Genomic DNA, 24,709 nt, shown 5'->3' with positions numbered 1-24,709 from the left:
GTTTCTTTCTTTTTTTTTTTTTTTTTTTTTTTTTGGTCCCTTCTTCAATAGCCCCTCCCCCCGCTGATCCTAGAAGAGGGACACACAGACAGGAGCCAAATCCTCTCACACACACACTCCCTCACAAACGCATACTGCTCCCTACCTGAAGTCATGAAAAAGGCGCTAGGCTTCTCATTTTCATTTCTCTCTCCTTCTTCCTTCCCTAAGAGTTACATTATGTACCTAAGCCGCATCCCCCTTCAAACAAACCACTACAAGAACTTGCATCCAGAGACACAGGATTTGATGCTTCTATCTAAAACTGCAAAAGGAACCTGGGGGCCCAAAAATTCAAGCTGGTACTTAGCTTTTGCTCTCCAGAGGTCCTCCTCAGCCAGAGCCCCAGCCAGCTGCCAGTCTGCCTGTGCAGGTCAGAATGTTTCCCTCAGCTTGGTGCTTGGGCTTGTGGAGTGTTGAAGGTTTTTTAATCCCCTTCCAACTTGTTGGTATGTTGCAAGTCTCCGTAAAGTTCTCCTTGGGGATGCCAGTCTGGTGTCCTAATAACCTTATGAATCTGAGAGCCCTCGACTTCACCTTCTGGGAGTCTTGTGGGTCCCTGGGCAGATGGGAAAGAGAGCGAGAAGAAGAGCGTGTACTTCAGGGGACCTGTTCTCTCCGGTGCCTCCCGCTCTCCTCTCTCCCTCTCTCTCTGCCTGTAATTATCTTCTTGTTTGTTTCATTTAAAGACAATGATGATGTCAAAGCTAATAAGTTCGGTGCATCACTCCACCTACTCCCTGTCCCCTCCTTCCTCCTGAAAACCTCCCCACCTCACTGAGGCACAGGGGACAGACGCTACTCCTGGTTTCCCCAGTAAACATCTCGGGCTTTCTCTTTCAGCAGCCGCAGCCTACACAATCAATAGCAATCAATACTGTCTTGGAGCACTCTTTTCGGTGTGTATTCTCTCTCTCTCTCTCTCTCTCTCTCTCTCTCAGACACACACACACACATTCGCACATGTGTTGTGAACAGATCTGCTTACTGTCTAATAAACCCCCCACCAGCCATTCAGGGACCACTTGCTTCTCTTTCTTTTGTTTTGCCACAAGCCTCCTGTATTTTTTTCCTTATTTCAATCATTTGGGATTCAAAAGAACAATACCCCAAATTCACTTTACATTGGAACTTGGGAGGAAGAACAAATCAATTAGCCTGCTGTAAGAAGCATTACATGGGAATGCCATGAATTCATACTACGGAGATCTTTTTATTCCCTCTGAAGTTTCTCACTCTGAAGTTACTAAAAGTCACCATATGCTGAGTGAGCAAATAAACAAATGAGATGCTCAAAATAAGTAATTTACAAAAATGAACAGCTAGACCCAAGCGACTATTTTTTTTTTCAACTGATTTGAAATGAATGGAGACGATGGGGAACTAAATAATGTGACTCCAGCCTCTGTAATAATGCTTGCCTAGAGGCAGGCTATCTCAGAGTCCCACCCCCTAAACACATGGACATGTACACACACACACACACACACACACGCACGCACACACACACACACGTATGCACACACTGAGAACATGATTCTGAATTCTTGACACGGGTGAGGATGTTTGACCACAGGTGGGTACAAAACAGGTAGAGGAATATATTGGGTCCTTCCTTCACTAAGAAAAATTACTTACAGTTCTAAAATCCCTGCTTGTGTTGCCCACACATAAAACATGCAGCCCACACACTTTGGAGTAAGATCGCAGTGCCTCTTTCGCCTCGAGACTTCTCCTCCGTTTCCTAAACTCCTCTAGCCCGGCTAAATACTGACTTGTTTGCGTTCAGCATGCTGTGCCCTAATCGCCCGCCCCCTGGCATGCCCAGTCTCCCTGTGCAGCATCCACTGGAGCCTCAAAGCAAGTCCCCAAAGAGATCAATTCAGGCACGTGGACATTACTAAACAGAAATCCCTTGATCCCAGACTGTCCTTTTCCCTTTTCTTGTTTTCCTATCTCCCTTCACTCCTTCTGACTTAGCCCTTTTCTTTTTCTTTTTTTTTCCCCCTGAAGTAGCTCAAAAGAGTTTGGAGCTTTGGAAGGGAGTAGAGGGAGATGCAGAGAAAGACAGAAAAGCAGAGGAAAGGGGGGGTGGGGAGAGGGAGGGAAGGAAGAAGGGAGGGAGGGAGGGAGGAAGGGAGGGAGGGGGAAAGAGAGAGAGAGAGAAACACCAGGAAAGAAAAGAAGGAAGGAGAGGAACCTTAGTGTAAATGAAGAAAAGATACTCAGGTAAGAAAAGAAGAAAACTTCCCCCTCCTTCATGCCACCCCCGTGACCCTCAGAAAAAGGTTCCATACCATTCATTTCAGGAAGGAGGGATAATACAGCAAGGAAGAATTCCGCCTCCTTTTCTGCCCCTGTTTATGTGTGAATGATCTTGCAGTCCCTATAGGTCTCTCCTGGCTCTCAGCTGCTAGTAATCCATTCATAAGGTTTCAAGAAGCTATACAAAACTCAATCTTCCAGTTCAGTTTCTCTCTCTCCCCTTCATTCCTTTGCTCACCACTCTCCTTCAGCTCTTGGCAGTGCAAAGTTTAAAAAAAAAATGTTGAACCATTTCTGTGTTTTCCTCCTGTTGTAACTTTTGCTGTGACATCATAACCCTGCCCACCAACACCCCACCTCTCGCTCTCCTTTCCATCCCACCCCCCATCAGCCCCAGACCCCCCAAAGCACCCCCCCCCCACGGAGAAGAAGGGCTCCTGTCAGTTCCAACGTGTGAAAACACAAAGCTACTAGAAGGTGCCCCTCTCTCCCCTCCGTCCTCCTCCCCTCTCCCCCTCCCTGCCTTACCCACCGCTCAGCCACGGCTCTCTCAAGGCTTGTAACAATGATCCCATCTGTTTGACATGTGCGGAAAGGTGGGCTGGATTCAAATAATCTGTCAAGTGGATCAGATAAAAAACCCAGCAGCCCCCTCCTCAATTCCATCTCACACACACACACACACACACACACACACACACACACCATGCCCCAGCAAAAGTGGGAGAGAAGTCGGCCGTGTGCGCACCCACCCTGGATGCCAGGGAGGGAGACACCACACATGCCAAAGGCAACGCACATTTATATATACATAAATGTTGTGGCTTATTTGTTTATGACAAACACCGGCACCCCAAGCCCCTACCCCTCTTCCCCAAGTCCTGCCACTCCACAAGTGCGCACACTGGAAAGCTGGTAGAATCTGTTTTGAAATCTCCAACGAGAGGGTTTTTCCCCCTTTTTTTCACTCCCAAGCACTATCTGTGGCGATCAGACTCGAGCAGGGTTGCCAGCAAATGCAGGAGGCCCCTTCTAGGGTACAGGCTTTCAAACCAGCGAAGCCAGAGGGAATGGATTTAAGGACACACAGCAGGAGCTGGCTGAATTTATTTTATTTTGACGGGGGTAGCTGGGGGAGGAATATCATTTCTGAAATGCCCAAGCAATGAAGGGAGAGGATATGGATTTCTTAAACAGTTTTTGCAAGAGGAGCGGTGTCTTGTTCTGCAGGTAAATCTATAAGGCGAGAAATTGGAGCTTAGAGATAAACAAGGACCGAGAGGGAGGGAAGGGGAAGGAGACAAGAGAGGGGAGAGGGAAGAGGGGCAGGGGATGGGGACCTGGGGACGGGGAGAGAGGGAAAGAAGGGGAGAAAGACAGAGGGGTGAGGGGAAAGGAGAAGGAAGGGAAGAAAGAGGAGGGAGGAAAGAGGAGGGAAAGGGGAGAAAGGGGGAGGGGAAGGTTGAGGAGGAAAGGAGTAAAATAGAAGGAGGAGGGGTGGGGGCGAAGGGAAAAGAGAAGAGTCTGGAAGGAGGAAGGACTGAAGAAGAAAAACAGGGAAGAGAGGAGGGAAGAATGAGACGGCGAGGAAGGAAAAAAGAGGAAGAGGTGGTGAGGCACACAAAATATGGAGACCAGGAAGGCAGTTAGATCCATGATGGTTAAACATAAAGAAATCAGAGGGGCAGGTGAGGAGAGCCACTACAGAATGAGGCAGGGGTTGGGCTTTCTGCACAGAAAACAAAGGATACACAGTGGAGGGGCTCACTCCAGTGATCAGACACGTTTTAGAAAAGCAGATTGCCAGGGTTCCACATTGTCTCTTTAAGTAAACCCCTATTTCCTCCTCCTTCCCTGCCTACACCCTTCCTCCAACACCCACCTCCACCTTCCTTCATTCACTTCTTGTGCCAGCGGTATCTTCCCCTGGAGAATTCTCTAGTAAAATTCAGACACTCATCCCCCTCCCCCCAAAAAACCCCACCCTTAATACTCAGTAGCCCCTTTCTTCCCTTCTGTCCACAGAGGGCCCTGACTCCTCTTATGTAAAGACTGAGCTGTTTGTGACAATCTGCACTTTGTTTCAACCCAAATTATACTATGTTTCCCTTAAGCCCAGGACGGCAGGGCTGCTTTGCTTGTATTTGCTGCCATAGTGGGGCTGGTCAGTTTCCATTAGCATTGTCATTATTATTAAGAGTCTTGGAACACAGGGAGGAGCCAGTCCACGTCTGTGTCCACCTGCAGTATAGAGCATTAGTGGGGAGAGAGAGAGGTGGGGGGGATGAGGGAGAGACCCCCTAATATGGTCACTGATCCTCTCTGACTTTCTGATTCCAAAATCTGATCCCTTGAGGGAAAAGCTCAGCTGGGAGGCGGCCAGGGAGCGTAGTAATAAAAGCCTCCCAGAACACAACCAAATGCAGTATCTATATATAGGAGCCGGATCTGTTTTCGCTACTTGCAGTCTAAAATGACACCCGGAAACAAACATTTCAGCAATATGTTTATTGGAATCTTATTCAGCTAGTGCTGGAAAGAGTGAGCTTCTCTGAAGGATTTCACTAGAAGGCTCGGGGTTGTTGCTTTCTGCACCCCTTGCTCCCTGCCCCCTTGCTCTGTGCTCTGAGCTGGGAGTCAGTGGTTCTAACATTCATGGGATCACTGGAGATGCCTTGAGGGTGACCTACCACAGCCCCCTCTTTTATGGGTAAGGAAATAAAGGAGAAGTCACACAAATAACAACAGCCAGATACAGCATCCAGGTCTCCTGAATCCCAGTCCAGGTTTTCCCTCCTCTGGTATGCACCTGTCCTGCTGTCTTGGTATCCACAAGCCAGTTGGATGGGAAGAGGGTATCAAAGACCTGCCTCTCTGGATCCACATCCAGGCAAAAAGGCCCAGGGAGTATATGTTGGTCATATGTGTTCTGTAACTCAGAATCACATAGCACTCAAAAAGAAATGCAAATCCGCATTTCCAACTCCTCCCTGTGTGTTTGGAGCCAAGAGAGGCCCTATCTTTTTGTCAAACTGTTTGGTGCTCTGTGTGTTAGATAATCATATTTTTTTCCACAACACCATTACTATTACAAATTACTAGCAATGTTAATGATAGTCTTTTGCAAAGTGCCTTTCATCTAAATACATCAAAGCATTTCATCCACAGGTTAGGCTTCCTCACCTCTTGGGGGTTGCATGGTGGAGGCGACATGTCAGAGATCTATTTCCCCTGGGGACAGCCCTCATTGGGAAAGTGTTTCTTGTAACATTTCAAACCTTGGGACCAGCTTGTGGAGCCCTGTGGCTGGGCAGAGTTTCACAGTGATGCTGGATCCTGCTCTGCTCATCAGAGGCACGAATCTCTACAGGGTTTATGCTTCAATCAGCATTGCCTTTCCAAGTGGAGTCTGTTCGAAAGATAATCGCATAACAAGACAAACAAGAAGACTGTGTACTTGCTCCTCCTTTGAGCTAATGCACATCTACGTGCTTTCTTTCTTCCTGTCTGTAATGATACAAACGCAAGGCAAGTGCTATGTCCATTTTACAGATAAACACACTGAGGCTAAAAGCTAAGCAACTTACCCAAGGACCTATAGACACTAAAATGCAGCCAGAACAAATCTGAAATGCATTATGCTAAAGTGGAAGAAACCAGTTTCAAAAGGCCATGTCCTGTATGATACCATTTATAGGACATTCTGGAAAGGCAAAACTATAGAGACAGAAAAGATAGGTGGGGGTCCAAAGCTGGTAACCGGGGGAGAAAAGTTGAATACAAAAAGCACAAAGGGATTCTGGGGTGAAGGGGCTGTTCTCTATCTTGATTGTGGTGATGATGCATGACTGTGCATTTGTCAAATCTCAAAGAAGTATGAACTAAAAAAGGTTACTGTGTATAAATTATACCTCGGGAAACCTGCAGTAGTGGACAGGGAGAAAAATGGAGCCAGGGCTAGGGGCAGGGTCTTTTGATTCTGAATATAGTGTTCTTCCGTCTATATCCTGCAGGTGTCCAAAGACCAAAGGAGAGTGTGACAGTGCTTGGTCATGGATTGGGGCCACTCTGTACCTAAATGTTCCACTGATCCTCTCACCTAGCCCCTCAGGGGACCCAGACTGAATGGAGCAGACCTGGCTTCTAGTCCCAGTTCCATCAACACAGATGACCCTAACGCATCAAATAACCAACCACCAAGTGATCACTGGCCAACAACTAGGCCCCGCTCTGCCATTCAATAGCTGTTGGATCTTAGGCAAGTTAATGAACCTCTCGGAGCTGTCTGTAAAATGGAGAGATTGGAATAGAAGACCTCTAAGTTTTCTTAGAGGTCACACTTGAGATTCTCTCATTTTCAGCCCAACACCTTTCTAATTGTTTAGAAAATTGTTTCTAATTGTTAAAAAAAAAAAAAATAGGGGCAGCTGGACGGCTCAATTGGTTAAGCATCTAACTCTTGGTTTCGGCTCAGGTCATAATCTCAGGGTCATGAGATCGAGCCCCACATGGGGGCTTCGCGCTCTGCAAAGAATCTGCTCCAAGATTCAAACCCTCTGCCCCTCCCCTTGCTCATGCTTGCAAGCGCGCGTGCACTTTCTCTCACAAATAGGTCTTTTAAAAAATAATTTTTATAAATTTTTAAATAAAAAAAAAAAAATAACCAGCCAGTGCTGGTTAAATATCTTCCCATAAATATCTCAGAGACTAAAGAATACATTAGCAATGGACACCCACAACATTTATTTTAATCCTTAAAGAAAGCCATATATTCAAATATAACTCCACTGTAACACTGATATGCAGCAACAGGGGAGTTTTTAAGCTCTGTTATTACAGTGACAAAGTTGTCCTATACAATGTGCCACTGTCATATGTTTAGAAAATCAAATATCAGAACACTTGGTAGTAGTATGAAAATACTTAAATCAGAGCAGTTTTAAAATTTGCTACAAGAATCTTAAAATTTGGTAATTCCCTCAAGATGGTAATAATAACATTATTAATAATAATAACTGACATTTATTACTTACAAAATGGCAGGCACTGTTCTGGTCACTTTATATACATATATATAATATGTATATAATAATATATGTATATATTAGTTGATTGAATCCTCACAACAGTTCTGTGAGGTAGGTTCTTTTATTATCCCCATTTTCAAAGGAAGAATAATAATAGCAATTAACATTTATTAAGCACATACCATGTGTTCAATGTAGCATCTATTAGTCAATGTAAACTAAGCCATGCACATCAACTACCTCATTTAAGTCAGCAAGTAACCTATGAGATAGCTCCACCATGATCCTCATTTTTAGATGGGAAAACCAAGGCAATGAGAGTTCAAGCAACTTATCTGAGCTTACTCACCTTGAAAACAACTGCCTGTCTCTAGACGCCACGCGCTTAATCACTATTCCGCACAGCCTCTTCATGCCCATGATGATTTGACTCCCAGCACAAGACCAGATTTTTCCTGATGAGGACATCCCACTGGTCTCTCTGGAGTAGATGACAGATCTCCCTTAGGTCTTTTCCTAAAGCCTCCCCTGGGTGAGGGTCCAGTGCCTCCAAGAAATGTGGCCCCCGTGGATAGCAGCAGCCAGGTACAGGCTCTGCTTCTGCCATGCTAAGGTACCTTCCACAGATCCCCATATGGACACCTGTTCTCACCATCCATGCCCACTGGATCCATCACGTCCCCAATGAAATCTAAGGGACATAAAACCAACCAGTTATAAATGGAAAGCCAGTCACTTCTCCAAGTCATTAACTCCATCTGGGAGGAATCATGCAAGATAGATAAATGCTAGGTTGTCTATTATTAACTAATACAAACTTTTAATACTAATAACAGCTATTAGTTGATGGTCTATTAACCATCACAAAATACGTATTTCCTGTGTTAAGGTCAGCTCTGATATAGAACTCCAGGTTTTAGGCCAGATTCTAAATTCTGAATGGTACTCATGTTATTTAATTGCTGAAATGTGGTCCACGTGTAATATTTCAAAATAAATATGCTCCCCAGATGTCTTCAAGAAAGGGAGCAGGCTTATGGAAGAGGAAATTTGCCCTTCCTAAATGCCCACCTGGCCCAGCCTTTCCATAGATCGCAGCCACAACTGGAGGCAGAAACACAAACCAAGGCAGTGTGAACCCCTAAGCTTGTCAGATGCCCTCCCACCCCCATCATTCAACACAGACCCTGTCTGGTAGGTGCCAAGAAAAGTTCATTTCTTTCCTGCAGGCCAAACTAGCTAATGTGGTAGAGTTGAGAGGGTAGGCTCTGTAGGTGACAAACATGGATTCCAATCTGGGCTGGCTCTGCCCCATGGGCAGTGTGGTCTGGGGCAGATTTCAGGGCCACCAGTGAGGATAACAGCGTGCCCACACTCCAAGTGAGAGGCCATAATAAGGCACATTTCTCAGCAACCTATCTGGCACAGAATAAGTGCTTACTAAACTAAAGAAGTCCACTCCAATTTTCTACCCTACAAGTTTCTGAAATAACAAAATACTCAGCAAACATTACAGGTATTTTTCTTTATACTGACATTTTGAAATCAGAGCTATCAAAGCATATGAGTAGAAGCTCACAGAGTCGGTATGACTGCGAGAGCTCCAAATGCTGAAGGACAGACGCATGCGTATCAGCGGCTCAAATACTATAGTAGCATTGCCCTCAATGGCATGTTTCCAAAATGGGGAACAACCCTTGGTAAAATTGGCAAACAAATCAAAAGGCAATCTTTCTTCAATAACACGAAGTTGCATTCCTGGGAAAGTATATTTAAGGTAAAAAAACGAAAACAAAACAAAACAAAAAAAAACTTCTGTGATTAAGCAGTTGTGTTTAAAGTTAACTTCTAGACTTGGATCATTATAAATAGGTGTTTCGTCTACGTGAATGTTCAGCCAGAATTCAAGAGGCAAGCAGGATGAGGATATATTTTGTGGAACTATCCATGCACTACAGGGAAGCCTAACATCCCTAGCACCTGCCCACTGAATGCCAACAGTAACCCATCATTGTGACACCAAAACCACCCTCACTATTTCCCAAAATGTCCCTAGGGGGCAGCACTTCCCCCATTGAGAATCACTCATGTAACCCAAGGCTAATATATTATGCAAACAAATCTGGTTGAACCTTATATATTTGCTGGTAACACACTGCTAGGATCCACAAAGGAAAAAGTCATGTGGAGGCTTCTACCTGCATTTTTTATGGTATTTGGTGAGAAAGCTGAAGTACCTATTCCTCAGTAGTGGCTTGAACCATGTGTGCCTGGTATACGCATACAGATGTACGGAACACATTCTACCAAATGATCACTTTTCAAAATATCATCTAGTGAGCTTCTCCTTGCTCAAGTGTCAGTCTGCTCGGTTCCATTAAGTTCCCTCTACTTAAAATAAATAAATAGAAAACAATGTCCAGGATTACGAATCTCAAAACTCAAATCATGGATTCTGGTCCTTGGGCCCCAATGCCACATCACGTGCCTCAAATTATCACTGGAAAACGTTAAGTTACAGAGGCAATGGCCATCACAGGCTCTGAGCAGTTCTTGGGCCAAAGCACTAAGATCTCAGAAGCGAGGGCAGAGATGCTGGTAATCTCCGGAGAAGTACGTTCCACCCATGGAGTGTCTGAGTTGTCAATTTCCTTGGGCTGAACTGAGTAGGTCAGTTTATCTAGCTATATGGTTAAGAGCCTCAACTGTTTAACTCAATAGTTTGGCCTCATCTTGCCCTCTGAACTAAGTCTTCGGGAAGAAGCGGTTACATCATTGTGTCTTTACCTAATCTTTCGGGAAGCACGCTAGGTGCCAGCCATCACGCTAGATTCTGGGGACACACTGACAATAAGATCCAAGCCCTGCCCCATATTGCCTCACAGACTTGTTAGAAATTCCTGAACGTGAACACATTGTGCGAAGTGGCTGTAAGTACTATTGTGGAAGTCTGAATGAAGTGCTACCAGACACCAAGTTTTAAAGTAACCAATGGTTCATGTGGTAATCAAGGGGATTTCACAGAGGGGGTGATTTTTTAATGGAGTCTCACATGAAGAGTAGGAGTTTCCCAAGTAAAGGGCATTTCTAGAGAGAATGGTATGTACCCGATGCCCCATTCACACTTTATTCAAGCCTCCAGGATAGCATTTATTGCTAAGTCCTACGGTTCACCCATGGTTTTATGTTTTTCTTCCCAATGATCCTAAGGAAATCTAGGGTGGTACCTGTGTCTTATTACCTATGTATTTCCAGAGGTCCAAAAAACCAGGCTCAGCTGAGAAATCATAAATGTTGATTACTGGGGAGAAGAAATTCCTAGAGAGAATCAATTGGTCCCTCCCTTTCCTCCTCTTGCTATTGAAGAGCCTGGAGCCCTTCCCAGCAGACTAAGACCAGAAGGGCATACAGAGGTTGAAATAGTACCCACACCTCTCCAAGATACAATTTTTTAAAATTCTATTTAAATAGCAGAAGACATGTTCCTCATGTCTCCTTCTAGCATTAGACTCAGCCAACTCTAGACCTGAAAGAAAAGCATAGTGAGATACAAGAAAGGAAACAATTAACAAAATGAAAAGATAACCTACAGAATAGGAAATCATTTTTGCAAGCTATATATCTGATAAGGGGTTAATAGCCAAAATGCGTAAGGAACGCATACAATTCAATAATAAAAACAAACAAAAAACCCTCAAAAAATCAGCAAAGGACCTGAATAAACATTTTTCTAAAGAAGACATACAAATGGCCAACAGGTATATGAAATGTCACTCATCATTAGGAAAATGCAAATCAAAACCACAATGAGCTATCTCACACCTCACACCCATTAGGATGGCTATTATCAAAAAGATAAGAGATAACGAGTGCTGGTGAGGATGTGGAGAAAAGGAAACCTCGTGCACTGTTGGGGGGAATGCAAACTGGTGCAGCCAGTGGAAAACAGTATGGAGGTTCCTCAGAAAATTAAAAATGGAACTATCCTGTGACCCAGCAATCCCACCTCTGGGTGTTTACCCAAAGGAAATGAAATCAGTTATCTCAAAGAGGCGTCTACCCCCCACGTTCATTGCAGCATTGTTCACAATAGCCAAGACATGGAAACAGCCCAAGGGTCCATAGATAGATGAATGGCTAAAGATGATGTGATTTATATATACAATGGAATATTATTCAGCCATGAAAGAGAAGGAAATCCTGCCATTTGCAACAACATGAATAAACCTGGAGGACATTATGCTAGGTGAAAAAAGTCAGAGAGAGAAAAGACAAATACTGTATAATTTCAATTTATATGTGTAATCTAAAAGCATCACACTCGGGGCGCCTGGGTGGCACAGCGGTTAAGCGTCTGCCTTCGGCTCAGGGCGTGATCCCTTCGTTATGGGATCGAGCCCCACATCAGGCTCCTCTGCTATAAGCCTGCTTCTTCCTCTCCCAGTCCCCCTGCTTGTGTTCCCTCTCTCGCTGGCTGTCTCTGTCTCTGTCGAATAAACGAATAAAATCTTTTAAAAATAAATAAATAAATAAATAAATAAATAAATAAATAAATAAATAAATAAATAAAAGCATCACACTCATAGAACCAGAGAGTGAAGCAGTGAGTGGTTGCCAGGGGCTGGGGGAGAGAAAATGGGAAGACATTCACCAAAGTACAAACTTCCAAGTTATAAGATGAATAAGTTCTGGGGATCTGATATACAGCACTGTGCTTACAGCTGATAATACTGTAAGCCTGAAATTTACTAAGAGAGCAAGTGCTTTGACCATTAAAAAAAAAAAAAAAGGTGTGGGGCGCCTGAGTGGCTCAGTTAAGCATCTGACCTCTTGGTTTTGGCTCAGGTCGTGATCTCAGGGTGGTAAGATCAAGCCCAGAGTCAGGCTCCTCCCTCGGCACAGAGTCTGCTTGGGATTCTTTCTCCCTCTTGCTCTGCCCCTCCCACTCCCACGCCCATGCTCACATTCTCTCTCTCTCTCAAATAAATAAATCTTTTTTAAAAAGGTACTGCGTGAGGTAATAAATGTGTTAACTTGATTGTTAAGCATATCACAGTGTTTACGTATACTAAATCATCACACTGAACACCCTAATATATACCATTTTTGTTATTTATGCTTCAATAACGCTGGAAAAAAAATTTCAGGCATGCCACCACCAAAATGTTCTGTGACAGCCTGTCCGGCTTGAGTTCTCCCTAAGGATGGAGCCAAACCTAAGCAAAATCACGGTGGAATGAAGGGCGGGAGATGAGGGGTCCAAAGGAATCTCCGCTGCCCACGGGGAAGGGCGCTTCCTCAGAGCAGCAGCACCCCCTTCCGAGGACACGAGTCTCCAACACGTGCCGGAGTCGCGGGAACAACCCAGGTCTGTATTCAGCTGGAGTCCCAACCAGCACCCCAAACCCTCCTCTCCCCTCCTCAACGTCCTCCCTCCACCCCAGACTACGAGCCGCTGGAGTTCCCAGGTCTCTGCTTACCCAGCCCTGTATGCCCACAGCCCAGCACAGAGCCTACACGGCAAAGTAGGAGTCATGGACGCCGAGTGTGTGAGGAATGCACTGCGCCGAGGATGGCAGCATCTGGGGCTCCCATCAGGCCACTGTGACCTGAGGCTCTGCTCCCCCTTCCACCTGCCCCCCCCCTCCGCCGCTGGGGCCTGCAGCACTCAGCCAGCCCAGACCGTGCCCCGTGCTCCTTACCGACTGAGGCAGCCACAGGAGGAGGCTGGCACGCTCCTGGGCTTCTAAGCTCTGCTGTCAGCCTGGCTCTCATCACCAGTCAGACAGGCACACGGACATCTGAACCGAAGGTGTGGCGAGGGACTGGCCTACCCCGCAGGGAGACACTGGCCTCTACTTAGCACCTGCGAAACTCGATCCCCATTCCACTATCCCCATGCGAGACTCAGGCCTCGCCAAGGTAAGAGATGTGGGTGAAAGGGAAAGGTATGACAGATATGACAGAAGTGTTTTCAGGAACCTGAGGGGTAAGCCTTAAAGGCCATGTAAACAGCCATAACTGGGAGCAAAACTGCTGAAGCCTGTAAGGCCGAGCAGAGCCAGACTGTAAGACTTTCCTAACCAGAGTCTCAGGGGACTTCTTTTACGAGTCTGCCTTTCAAAGCCCTGGGAATGGAGAGCTGGCCGCAGGGTCTGCTGGTGGCTCAGACCTGCGAAGTCGTCTAGTGATACAGCGGAGAGACGGCCCGAGCGTGCATTCTGCTGGGGGAACCTGGGCCACCGGAGTGGCCGGGGGTGGGGGGTGGGGGAACAGGGAAGGAACAAAAGCTGGGACTGATCCAAATAGGAGCGGAGAAGCATTACAAGTTTCATTTCTGCCCTCATCTCCACAAGTAATCATGAGAGCTTGTTCAGAGGAAACCCCAGCCTGGTTTGGCTTCGGGAGAACATCTGGATGGGGACATGGTGGATCGAGGCATGGGCTCTGGAGTCAGACAGAGGGGCCTCTGCAGCCTGCTGTCCTCATTCACCATCAGTGTCACCTTGGACAAGTGTCCTCACCTCCGCGTCTTGATTTACACTTCTGCAAAATGGGAAGAATAACCGTAGCTGCCCCTCAGATTGTGAGGATTCAACGAAAAGCTGGTGATAAAGGGCACTAGTGCACTTGACACCCACTCTGCTCAAGCCAAGGGGAGACGGCGGGCCCACGCTTGGCCCTGGCTCTGCGGGGATCGAGTGCGAAAGGAGGAGGGGAGATTTGGAAAAGGGAATCGGGTCACTCGGGAGTGTGTGTCACTAGAAGAAAATGGGAGGATGGGAGGCCGAGGAAGTACGAGATCCAATCAAGCCCGCAGCACTCCGAGTCACTACGTGGAACGATGAAGAAGCAGCACAGCTGAGGCAGAGCCTTCCCCCTAGCAGCCGGCTCCCCAGGCAGGCCTGGTCTGAGTGGTCGGCTTCAAGACGGGGAACTCAAGTAGGAAGAAGGCGTCCACCACACGTCCACCACACGCAGAGTGGGGTAGAGCTGGAAGAATCGGCAAGCGAGCAGGTAACCGAGGTTAAAGGGCAGGAAGATGAAGGTCCCGCTATGGGTCTAGGCAGCAGGGCCAGGGCCCTGGGGGGTCTCGTACGAAGAGCTGAAGACGCCTGCTCCTGGGACAAGGCTGCTTCTCCTGTGTCGTGGAGGCCAGACTCTCAGAGACAGATGGTAGGCCGAGGCAGGGAGCCCCTGAGTAGGGTATCCCAGGTGCTGCTTCCACAGGGAAGCTGAAGGGTTGTTCCTTCCACACCTGAGAAGGTACATTAGTTAAATCTTTCCCAAAGTATTTTTATTAATTGATTTGTCTGTGTCAGAGAAAGAAGCTGCCTGCGCGTCTCACAGACACACACACACACCATACCTCCTCTGCGTTCAAGGGACCAACTTCTCTCTGGTCAGAAAAAAAAGAAAAAAAGAAAAGAGAAGAGAAGAAAAGAAAAAAACTTGGCTTCTTAAGCACTGACCCAAGAATGAAGATAAGTAAGAGAACCCAGAACGTGGCATGTGGACAAGGTGCAAGGTGCAAGGTGTGTTCCAGTTCCATGCACCGATATCTCGATTTATGTCCGAGTATGGGAGTAACTGAGCATCCCCTACATTCAGAGAACCACGTAAAGTATACGCTTGATGAAATGGCATGAGAATAACTCAAGTCCTCAGAGAATAATGACAACGCAGTGGACACAGGGGTGCAACACGGTACAGCACAGACGACATTTGGATCCCTTCACCTTCTAATACCTGAGCCTTGTCCACTGCTTTGGAGGGAGGGGGCAGTGAGCCCCCACTGAGTCAGCAATGGGGGGCAAAGCTGATCTGTACCAAGTGCACTCAGAGCAAAGGAGCAATCTGAGCACACAATTATTTTTACAATTTGCTGTCCCCTCATTATCAACCAAGACTAGAAGATTCTGTTAAAAAAAAAAAAAAAACAAGGTCCCTTTAGAAAAAATCTACTAGGAAAATAATCTGCTATACCTCAATGGGGCCATGAATGGAAATTAAATGCATGGGCTCTGGAGTCAGGTAAACGAGGTCATCTCCACTAACCATTAAATATATGTCTTCTCTTCGCAAAGCCTCTGTTCCTCATCTACAAAATCAGAATGGTAACTGTACCTCTCTCATGGGGTTGTAGGCAGATCTAAGGAAATGATGTATGAACAGGGCTTAGCAATGTCAATGTAGACTACATATCCAGTATGTGTTAGTATTAATACCACCTGATACTGATCCGTGCCAATTCTTTCCTCCCTCCTCTATCTGCCTAGGTAGTGCCTTCTCACAGGGGCTCTGGGTGTGGCCAGCGGGATGTGAGTGAAGGTGACCAAGCAAGGCTTGAAGAACATCTGCACACTTGGACATGCTTGCTCTTGCTGCTCAGCTGTGGCCTCGAGAACATGCTGAGGCCACCCTGATAGAGGGGAACCATGAAGCAGGATGAGTGACCCCTGTCACCCTGGCTGTGGCCATTCTAGATTGACTCATGTTAGCCAACCCCCACCTATGTAAGCAAATCTAACCTAGATTAGCAAAGCCAACCCACAGCTAACCTCAGAAGAATGAACTGGTTTAGCAGAGATCAGCCAATTGAAATGAATTAACCCCTACAAACCCAGGAGCCAAATACCACCATGTGCCGCTGGGTGTGCTTCGTGAGGATACTGTTTGTTACGTAGCATTATCATGGCAGCAGATAACCAGCACACTATGATTATTAACATGGTTATTGTCATTATTGTTATAATCATGACTTTTCAGAGGAGCACAAAAAGGCTCACCTATACCTTACTTAGCTGTCACAAGCAAAACATCTTTCTCACAACCCGCTGTTCTTTCCAGAGAAAGAAAAGAATGTATTAGACAAATGAGCAGGTGGCTGCTGCTTCCACAGTTTCTGCCTTGTTTTCCTGACAGGTTGTTGCTAATGATGCTATTATTTTTCTTGTGAGCAGAGATGCCCATGACAGTGTAACCTCACAGGATGCTATGATGAATTGCTAATTAGTTTAATTAGTGAAGAGCCCTTTTTCCTTCAACTTAGATTCTAGCCTTCTATGTTCCCACAGGGACTTCACGGTATGAGGTCCTAAGAAAGCGCCTGTCAGGAGACCTTCAAAATGAAAGGCATGAGATGAAATGCATTCTCGGGTCTTCCAGCCTTCACTTTTAAATAATAGCAGGCAGCCCTTCCTCTGTGCCAGGCGCTATACTAAGCATTTTATGTGCAATATCTCATTTATTCCTCACAAAAACCCAAAAAGCAAGAACCATTCTTATCTCCAGAAAGAGATAAGAATATAAGAAAGAAAACAGAGGCTCAGGGAAGTCACATCACTGTTTCCAAGGTCACAGGGCTAGAGAGTGACACAGCTGGGACTAAAATCCAGGTCTCTCCCCTCTCATTCTCATCACTGCGCCACGTACTGTTTCCCTGGCCCTGAGGACGCCCTCCCCCTCAGGCTGGGTGCTCTTCAGCTCTCTCCATCCTCCCTACCACACTGTGCTCTCAAAAGAAACCCCAACACTAACCCCTGGGTCTCTCATGTGCCTCTAGGCCGCCGTGCTCGAAACCAAGTCATCTGTGTGGTATGTCTGTTCCTAGTAGCATTTGTTTGTGAGTGAGAGCAAACCCCTAAAGAACCATATGCTAAGCCAAATGGGACATGTTTAATTTAGCTGTTATGAAAATGAAATCTAGAGGTCAGAAAAATAGTAATAATAAGTAACTATTATTACTATAGTATTATCAGTAATCATATATTAGTAGTAATTATATTAATAATAACTGATAAGTATGGGCTCCCCAGTCATCAGGAATCTGGGTTCTTTCTCTCTTGTTCCACAATATCAACATGCGCTTGCTTCTGCCTCATAGCCCAATATGGCTACTTGAGCTCCAGGTATCACATTTGTATTCCAGCCAGCAGTGTGGAGGAAAGCTGAAGGTGAATGGTCCTTTCTTCTAAGAACATTTTTTCTTGTGTTTTATTCTTTTATCTTTATCTCTTTTTCGCTTCATTCCTCATTTTTCTCTATCCTGGGGCAAGCTGTCTCATTTCTCTCCACTTTCTGCTTTTTAATCACAAACTTCTGCAATCTCCCCTCTGATCTTGAGAATGGAAACAGGGGCATAAGGAACATGGTAAAGAGCATTTTTGCATTCCAATAAGATATTTAGCAATTTGCAGGAGATTTAGTCGTAACTGGAGCAGATTAAGAACAAATAATTTCCAGTTCAACTGTTCACTTATACTCCCTTTTATCCTTCCCTTTTTCTTTTTTTAAAAAAATTTATTTATTTGAGAGAGAGAGAGCAAGCACATGCACCAAGCAGGAAAAGCAAAGGAAGAGGGGGAGAGAGAGAGACTCTCAAGCAGACTCCCTGCTGAGCGTGGAGCCTGAGGCCGGCTCCATCTCACAAGCCGGAGTTCAGGACCTGAGCCGATATCAAGAGTCACGTGTTCAACCAACTGAGCCACACAGGCGCCCCTTTATCCTTCCTTCTTTCCAAATCCCCCAAATGCCGCATCTCTACGTGTTTGCAGTTGAATGTCACGAAAAAAAGTTTTAGGCATTTCAGCTGACCAATTTGAGATGGTACCCATGAGAAGGCAGCACTGAATGTGGGAGCTCTTGCTACTCCTAGAGATAAACTACATGTGTGGGTTGCTTCTCTTGGGCACACACTTCTCTGCTCGGATTCAGGTACGCCACAGCTCAGGCTGGAATAGGCTTTCCTGCAGTTAACAATCCTAAGTAAAATAACCTCTTTCTCATTGTGAGTGTATTCTATCTGTTGAAATCATTAAATATCTTCAAATGTTTTATTTATTTTTTTTAATTTTTTTTTCTTATCTAAAGGCAACCTGCCACTTACATGTTCTTCCCCCATTTTTTTTTTTAAAGATTTTATTTATTTATTTAACAGAGATAGAGACAGGCAGCGAGAGAGGGGGAACACAAGCAGGGGGAGTAGGAGAGGAAGAAGCAGAGGAAGAAGCGGAGGAGCCTGATGTGGGGCTCAATCCCATAACACCGGGATCACGCCCTGAGCTGAAGGCAGACGCTTAACAACTGCGCCACCCAGGCGCCCCTCTTCCCCCATTTTAAGCAGCCAGACTGGTTCTTCCAATCTGGGCAAGTTTGAGCTGCCATCTTGCTGAGGCAGTGAGAAACTATGAATCATGGAGATTGGGAGGGAAGTCAAAACTGGAAGAGAAGCTGGGGTTCCCAGGTGGCTCAGTTGGTTAAGCATCTCCCTTTGGCCTGGGTCATGATCTGGGGTTCTGGGATGGAGCCCCATGTCAGGTTCCCTGCTCAGTGGGGAGTCTGCTTGTCTGTCCCTCTCCCTTTACCCTCCCCCCCACCCTACTCGTGCTGTCTCACTCAAATAAATAAAATCTTTAAAGAAAAAAATAAAACTGGAAAAGAAGCAAATGAGTAGTCTAGGCCCAGAGAACACCCAGAAGTCAGCAGTCAACCTAGACCCTGACGTTAGAAGCCAGGCAAAACAATTAGGGAGCTAATGATGATCAAATACACTGAGGCAAGAGGGCAGAAATGCAAGGAGGTGCCAGAGCTGAAATGGGCAATTCATCTCTCCTCTGCTGCTTTGCACGGGCACCATTCTCTAGACCAACAAGGCAACAGAAATGCAACGCAAGTCTTATGTGAAATTTAAAATTTTCTAGTAGCCACGTTTTTTTAAAAAGTAAAAAGAAAAGGGTGAATTAAAATTTAGTTAATAAATTTTATGTAATCAAATCAATCACACCCAAAATATTATCATTTCAAAATGTACATCAGTATTTTTTAAAAACTGATTCATGTGACCTTTTACATACAAAGTCTTCAAAATTTGCTATGTATTTTACACTTATGGCTAGTCTTTCTTTAGAGCAGCCACATCTCAAGAGCTCAGTAGCCACATGTGGCCAATAGCGGCTATGTCGGACAGCACACATCCAAACCCTCCGCTCAGAGCAGGGTCCCGGAACCAGCACCATCAGCATCATCCGGGAGCTTGTGAGAACCGCCGAAGCTCGGGCAGTTCCCTGGAGTTAGAACCTGCATTGGAACCAGATCTACAGGTGACAGGCACTTTCAAGTTTGAGAAATGCTACCGTGGGCAAAGGCAGCAGTCCTTTAGGAGTAAATGCCATGTGGTGTTTCCAGAGGTAAAGGGGAAGGGAGGAGGTACAAAATTTCCTCACTCCTCTGATTGGCGGCTCAGACAAAAATAATTTAACTAAATAGCATTACAGTTGAATAACAAATAGCTCCAAGTGCAGTGTTCTGAAGAACCAAAGACTTCTCTCATCGTCTCCTCAGCAGCTGAAGACTGTGGTGTCCAGTAACCTGGGCTCGGCCTCATAAAGTGGCTTAAACACCCTAGCACTTTGTCCAAGGCAGAAAGGGTGGACAGAGACCCAGGGAATATGTAGAAGAGAATCACTGTCACCCCCAAAATAACCCCCTTGTGCCCTGCCAAGGCGGCTAAAATCCTTACCATTTGACTTAGACCTTTGGACCAATGCGTTAATTTGGAAGCCCTAGGCAACGTGCAAAGCTCATCTTTGGAAGGGGTGCCCCAGAGAGGTCTACATACATACACCATAGTGAGAATTAGTTTGTAGCACACAGGAAGGAGGAGAGGAGCAGGAAGCCGATCTTTGGACAGGAACAGAAGTTCTGAGGTATTAAGTGCGCAAACATTGGCCCCGAGAGAGGATGGAGGGCACGTAAAGGGGCAGTAGTGAGGAATCCAATGCAAATTCCACAAACCCTCATATTGCTTCAGTTTGCTTCATTGTGAACCACCTACACAATTGCCATGAACAAATCTGTGCTAATCCCACCAGTGCAAAGGTCACTGGGGCAAGCAGGGAAGCTTTTGGTCTCTTGGGGGGGGGGGTGTTGGGTGAGGAGCAGGGGGTGTTCAGTGCATGTGTGTGTGGAATCCAGTGATAATGCAGTGCCAGGCAGCAGAGATGGAGACAGGCACAGAGGCAGAAGGGGATCTAGGGAACATGGAGCAGAAAGAGTCAGGCGAGGCCACAAAGAAGACATGACGTAGATGTGTGAGTGTTCTGCATGCCTGGCAGCAGCAGGAATCACGCTCCTGCTATGTCTGGAGGGGGACAGAGGGTGTGTGGACCCGTGGCCAGGTGGGCACAGGAAGCCAGGTTGCCCTTCGGGCCCTTGGCCATCATTAAAGGTGAGTACCCGGGAAGGGCAGGAACGTAAGACGTCCCCTAGCACACATTTGTTAGCAGTGGCCAGGAGGAGAATCAAACAAACACCACTGCGAGTAAATCAGTCACTGTTTGAGCAGGTGCCCTTTTCCGAATGAAATTGCGTGTGTTATTTTTAATATCTCTTGTCCATCTGCTCTGGTTGTTTCCTCTGGCCCAAATTGGAAGGCTCCATCGCATTACCTGGATGGAGATTTGACCATGCAGTCACCTTCGCAGAGCTGCAGGGACGTGCTTGGCTTCTCTAATACACAAACCCCAGGAAGTATAAATAGAAATGTTGCTTTTATTTGTAGACTTAATGCTTATGGGGAAGCTGGCTCAGAGGCATAAAAGCTTACCTCTTCCAATTCACTGAACTTTGGGCCCATAATTCTTGCAGTTCAGAAAATTAAATAGAGGTCAGCAATTTATGCCTAAGGTACCGGAGGTGGAGAGCCAAAGCAGGGCTATTAAACCCGGCAAATGTGCTTATGTGCTTTCAATTTTCTCGTGTTGTTTCTGCCGGGGTCTTCTACAACCAAACTGCTGCTGGTTTATGGACTGAAAAACCTCAGAGTGAGACACAGCTTTTCTTCAGCACCTCTGCTAAATGTCAGGGCCGGTTGGGAGCCCAGGAAGCCCTCGGCCGGGACGTCTCTGGGAAGCCCAGGTCCCAAGATACAGACGCGCAGCCATTAGCATCAACTTCAGTCAGCGCCCAAATGCACCCGAGGGCTGGCTCAGGTCCAGTAGGCGTTCCCTAAAATACTAAAGACTACTCACTTGGTTTTATACTTGTAGATTTTTTATGGCTGACTTGTGTACTAGCCATACTCCAGTTGGAAATAAAGTCCTGGGAATTAGTATAAAGAGAAACATTGATGCCTAAAACCTCTAATCGGTGTCAGATATTGGTCGGTTGTTAGTGACCTCAGCACAGCCTTGTAAGGAGCTCCCAGAAGTGCTAGAAAGGAAAGCCCCTCAGTCTCTCCCATGAAGGCTGAACAGTGACCAGTGTACTTGAGAAAATTAACTGGAAATCTAGATTCTGCGGAACCGCTTAGAAAAGGCAAATACTACTTGAAGACACAGCCTCGGTGCTATATCCCCAGCACCTAGGATAGGTTCTCAGTAAATACCGATGGACTCCAAGACTATGATTCCAGGCTTACAGCTGTCTTCATACCATGCTTACGAATATCTTAAATATCCTAACACCCAGACAGAGCCTTTTTTTAGATTCCATCCTTATTCAGAAAGTCATGCATCTGGTAGCCTTGGCCCTTGACACAATACACTGAAAACCAATGATGGTGAACCTTGAACATCCCACAGGGTCAAGCTGGACTCACTTCCATCAGCAGTACTTCACAGCTACTGGAAGCAGGCAGGATCCAAGTTGGACCTGGTCTGCCTGCCTGCTGCTCGGAGCCATGTTGTTGCAAACACTCCTGTTTACATCAAAAGCGCTCCATATTTGCTTGGCAAATAATTCAATACAAATTAGAACATTCAGTTCCAGTTTGGCCTGGTAGCCTCATGTAGACAGAGCTAAAACTTCAGCTGCCTTTTATGAACTACCAAAGTGGCCTAAGGTACTGGGCCTGATGAGACTTTCATGTGGTCACAGAATTGATTCCCCCAGTTGGAAGCAAGAAGTAGAGATGCAAGAAACTAGAGAGAAAAAAAGTGGGAAAAGACCTTCCTTATTAGCCCAAGAAAGCTCTGCATTCCAGCTCTTGAGGCCCCATTTCTCACACCAGTCCAATCCCAGCATCTGAGAGAAGTCCATTAAATATACACCCCTAACATAGACTCATGCATTTTTCCAACTCTTAGAATTTACAAAGAAATTAAGATCCAGGGGCGCCTGGGTGGCACAGCGGTTAAGCGTCTGCCTTCCGCTCAGGGCGTGATCCCAGCGTTCTGGGATCGAGTCCCACATCAGGCTCCTCTGTTATGAGCCTGCCTCTTCCTCTCCCACTCCCCCTACTTGTGTTCCCTCTCTCGCTGGCTGTCTCTATCTCTGTCAAATAAATAAATAAAATCTTTAAAAAAAAAAAAAAGAAATTAAGATCCAGAGATTTGAAGTGACTTGTCCAAGACCACAAAGCTATTTGGTAGAAATCTTTGTTTCTCAGTCTCAGCCTCTTTGTACCACAGGATAATCTGAGGGGAAAAGGAGAATCTCCTACAGCCCTCTAATGATGTAGCTGGGTCTTACACTTCGCAGATTTCACAGCTCCTGACTTGAAACAGAGTTCAATGCGCAAGGGAAGAGTTTCACTTCCCTCCGTGGAAGTTACGATTCTGCGGTCTGGCCATCCCAAATCCCTGGGGGCATCTTGTCTCCCAGGACTACGGGCAGCAGCAAGGCCCCGGGCCCCACTGATCTATGTTCTAAGAGCAGGTAGCTCACTGGCCCCTGAGTAGGGCTGAACTATGAGCCTTATCTTCTTTTGCAGCGCATATGACATGCCCACTTGCAAAAATGAAAGAGAGAAATTTCCAGAATGTGTGTGAAGTAATGTTGTTGAGATTTTTAGCCAGTTCCTGTGCATCAAGCACTGGAATCTCTCCAGGCCATTGGTATTACTTCTCCTGGCATTAAAGAAGGGATGAGAGAAGAAAAACTCTGAAGAAATATGGCACAGATGGCAAAAATCAGTGGGGGAAAAAAAAGAAAACTTGGCCTCAAGAGAAAGTAAGTAGCAACACGGATGTGAATATGCTGATAAAAAAGGCAAGTGGCTATCTTGCAGGGTTAAAAAAAAAAGTCTGGTGATGGATCACCATGCCGGCAAATGTTCCACGGTATTGAAAACAGAGCTAGCCACAAAATCATTTTTTTTCCAGGTTTTTTGTTTGGGTTGGAGGATGCAACATCAAGGGCACATTTGGAGGAGATGTGTGCGGTGAGGGAAGGCAGAGCACTAGCTCCTGCAGCAGTTCTCCAGGCTGAGAGCTGCTCTCCTTCCCTCCTCCCTACACCTTCCCCCTGCACTCCCCCCAAGGATAGAAGAAAATGCCTTACAACTTCGGGTAATTGACATCCCTGGCACTTCCAAGCACAGACCTGGGGGAATTCAGCAAAGCAGATCCAGAGAGTCCTCTGATTGTCTGCCCCCCTTGGTTAACTGCAGGCTCGAAGGAGAGCCTCCGAATGGGCTTCCACCCACAGGAAGCTATGCTCTGACACTGGGATGAAGCTGACTTCTGATCATTCTGACTGATCAGAGAGATCAGTCTCTGGCTCTTTCTGAGACTTTTAGGGGCACTCTTAGAATTAAAGGGGCTCCTGGCCCCACTCGCACTTTTCCCACCTGATTTTCCCACCAGAAACACACTCCATCAAATTAGCTTTTGTCCCAATTCTAAGTCACACAGTAGGGACAACTTAAACATATGTCTCTTTCTTTAATCCTCTGCACTGCATGTCAACAACTATTTACAGAGTGCCTACTATGTGCAGATTGCTGTGCTAGGTTATCTTGGAGGCTATAAAAGATGGACAGCATATGTCCTGCCCTCAAGGAGCCCTCCTGTAAGCAGAATGAATTATTATAGCAGTAACTGAATGCAGGGAGCACTTAACTGCAGGAGATCAGAAAGGATGGGTCAAGTATGACTTCATGAGTGCCTGAAGGATAAGGGAGGATAGGAGAAGGGCGTTCCAGGAAGAAGCACAGCAGCAGACCGATGCTCAGAGGTGGGAAAGCATGCGGAAGCCCTGCTTGGTTGAAGCACATGGTACGTGGAAGATGTTATGGGCTACCAGCCAGAAAAGGTGAGTTAGAGATAAAACCAGGAATCTCTAATGTCAGACTGAGATTCTGGACTAGAAGGAAGGGAAACTGGTGCTCTGGGCTAAGTCAAATCATCAGATGAAACAAAGAAATAGTTGTTTCCAAAAGTTCATCTGAATGGACAAATCGTTGTTTTCCTTTTCACTCAGTATTTGGGGCTACTGTGCCCCAAAGGTACGGTACAATGGAAAGAAAACCACCACCTGGGCCAGACAGATCTGTATTCAAATAGTGATTCTACTATGATTTAGCTCTGGACCTCTGCAGCCTGCTAGTCTTTGCAGCTGGTATGACTTAGCTCACCTCCTTAGCTATAAGAAGCATC

At 46.0% G+C, this 24,709-nt stretch overlaps 1 long non-coding RNA gene across 1 annotated transcript; it reads right to left on the bottom strand.

Moving 5' to 3' along the window:
• Position 1: 1 nt before the first annotated feature.
• On the bottom strand, positions 2-2,550 carry LOC130544307 (uncharacterized). Its single transcript, XR_008960488.1, has 2 exons — positions 2,337-2,550; positions 2-598 (listed from the first exon to the last, which is right to left on the bottom strand). It is a non-coding gene; the product is annotated as an uncharacterized LOC130544307 (long non-coding RNA).
• Between the last annotated feature and the right edge of the window lie 22,159 nt (positions 2,551-24,709).

This window comes from Ursus arctos, unplaced genomic scaffold (assembly GCF_023065955.2).
Source record: "Ursus arctos isolate Adak ecotype North America unplaced genomic scaffold, UrsArc2.0 scaffold_2, whole genome shotgun sequence".
NCBI lineage: Eukaryota > Metazoa > Chordata > Mammalia > Carnivora > Ursidae > Ursus > Ursus arctos.
The sequence above is the reverse complement of the archived record's forward strand: the minus strand, read 5'-3'. Positions and strand labels throughout refer to the sequence as shown.